At 54.2% G+C, this 2519-nt stretch overlaps 2 non-coding genes across 2 annotated transcripts in view; both read right to left on the reverse strand.

The window, feature by feature from the left end:
- Positions 1–92, reverse strand: part of LOC146142877 (5.8S ribosomal RNA) — a 154-nt gene extending 62 nt beyond the window's left edge. Inside the window, exon 1 of the ribosomal RNA XR_014500485.1 lies at positions 1–92. This exon is cut by the window's left edge and continues 62 nt beyond it. This is a non-coding gene — a ribosomal RNA (5.8S ribosomal RNA).
- A 247-nt stretch (positions 93–339) lies between these two features.
- On the reverse strand, positions 340–2150 carry LOC146142878 (small subunit ribosomal RNA). The gene has a single exon (XR_014500221.1). It is a non-coding gene; the product is annotated as a small subunit ribosomal RNA (ribosomal RNA).
- Between the last annotated feature and the right edge of the window lie 369 nt (positions 2151–2519).

Here is a 2519-nt window from a genome sequence, read left to right on the forward strand (position 1 = left end):
GATGCTCAATGTGTCCTGCAATTCACACTAATTCACGCAGCTAGCTGCGTCCTTCATCGACTCACGAGCCGAGTGATCCACCGCCAAGAGCCATCCACGATTGTTTCGCTCGCACAGTGCCTCGCACTAAAGGGTGACAAAATATACCGCGCCGAGCGGTCGGCCAGGCCGACGCTTGAAGCCGGAGCGCGCGGCACCGCGGCACTCGACGCGCAAACATTACCGGGTGACCGAATCGCCGGCCGGCGCGCCGCTCCTCGCGGGTCGGGCGCCGGGTAGCAAAAACTTTTTCTCTCGCTTGTCCGAGTTTCGCGTTCGCCGAAGCGTTTGCGAGACCGTTAATGATCCTTCCGCAGGTTCACCTACGGAAACCTTGTTACGACTTTTACTTCCTCTAAATGATCAAGTTAGATCGTCTTCTCGGACGCCGGCTCGACCGTTGCCGGCCGCGCCAGGTCCAATCGGAGGACCTCACTAAACCATTCAATCGGTAGTAGCGACGGGCGGTGTGTACAAAGGGCAGGGACGTAATCAACGCGAGCTAATGACTCGCGCTTACTGGGAATTCCTCGTTCAAGGGAAATAATTGCAATTCCCTATCCCTAGCACGACCGGGGTTCAGCGGGTTACCCAGACCTGTCGGCCAAGGCGAGCACATGCTGATCCGGTCAGTGTAGCGCGCGTGCGGCCCCGAACATCTAAGGGCATCACAGACCTGTTATTGCTCAATCTCGTGTGGCTAAACGCCACTAGTCCCTCTAAGAAGTTAGACGCCGACCGATTGGGTCGCGTAACTAGTTAGCAAGCCAGAGTCTCGTTCGTTATCGGAATTAACCAGACAAATCGCTCCACCAACTAAGAACGGCCATGCACCACCACCCACAGAATCAAGAAAGAGCTCTCAATCTGTCAATCCTCACTGTGTCCGGGCCGGGTGAGATTTCCCGTGTTGAGTCAAATTAAGCCGCAGGCTCCACTCCTGGTGGTGCCCTTCCGTCAATTCCTTTAAGTTTCAGCTTTGCAACCATACTTCCCCCGGAACCCAAAGACTTTGGTTTCCCGCAAGCTGCCGGAGAGGTCGTAAAACTAACGCCCCCCGATCGCTAGTTGGCATCGTTTATAGTCAGAACTAGGACGGTATCTGATCGTCTTCGAACCTCTGACTTTCGCTCTTGATTAAAGAAAACATTCTTGGCAAATGCTTTCGCAGTCGTTCGTCTTGCGCCGATCCAAGAATTTCACCTCTAACGGCACAGTACGAATGCCCCCGTCTGTCCCTCTTAATCATTACCTCGCGCTCCGAAAACCAACAAAATAGAACCGAGGTCCTATTCCATTATTCCATGCACCATTATTCAGGCGAATCGCCTGCTTTGAACACTCTAATTTTTTCAAAGTAAACGTTCCGGCCGCCGCCGACACTCAGTCAAGGGCACCGGCGGAGAACCGGAGGTGAGGCCAGGACGGCCAGTACACGCCTTGCGACGGACCGGCCGCCTGCGCCCAAAATCCAACTACGAGCTTTTTAACCGCAACAACTTAAATATACACTTTTGGAGCTGGAATTACCGCGGCTGCTGGCACCAGACTTGCCCTCCAATGGATACTCGTTAAAGGTTTTAAAGTGTACTCATTCCAATTACAGGGCCTCGTTTAGAGTCCTGTATTGTTATTTTTCGTCACTACCTCCCCGCGTCGGGAATGGGTAATTTGCGCGCCTGCTGCCTTCCTTGGATGTGGTAGCCGTTTCTCAGGCTCCCTCTCCGGAATCGAACCCTGATTCTCCGTTACCCGTAAGAACCTCGGTAGGCCAGTACCGTACCGACGAAAGTTGATAGGGCAGACACTTGAATGATCCGTCGCCGGTGCGAGACCGTGCGATCCGCAAAGTTATCCAGAGTCACCAAAGGTTGCGGGCCGAAGCCCGGTCGGTTTTTGGTCTGATAAAAGCACGCCTCCCGCGAGGTCGGCGCTTCACGCATGTATTAGCTCTAGCATTTCCACAGTTAACCACGTAAAACGTACGATCAAATGAACCATAACTGATTTAATGAGCCATTCGCAGTTTCACTGTACGAGAGCTCGTACTTAGACTTGCATGGCTTAATCTTTGAGACAAGCATATGACTACTGGCAGGATCAACCAGGTAGCTACTTTAGCGTAGCCCCGAAAGGCCGACGAAGGAGGCGCCGCTGATGCGGCGCCGTCGCTCGGTCGATGCGAAACCCGAAGGCTTCTCCGTTAAAATTTCGTTCTTTGCTCGGCTGCCCGAACTCAGAAAACCGTCACCGCCCGTCGCACCCGCCGGAGTAAGACTTCGTCGGCAGGCCTTTCGACCGCCACGTCGCCAACACCGGCGCGAGCGCAACGCACGCCAGACAACTTCGCCGAAGCGACCGCTCAGAACCCGACAAACTGACACTCGGCTCTTCGCGCAGCAGCAACATCTGCCCAGCGAGCCAATCGCCTTTTCACCGATTCTTTACTTGTCGAAGCTTGTCAGCTCCCACAAGTATAG

Source organism: Ascidiella aspersa, chromosome 5 (genome assembly GCF_963924565.1).
Source record: "Ascidiella aspersa chromosome 5, kaAscAspe10.2, whole genome shotgun sequence".
NCBI lineage: Eukaryota > Metazoa > Chordata > Ascidiacea > Phlebobranchia > Ascidiidae > Ascidiella > Ascidiella aspersa.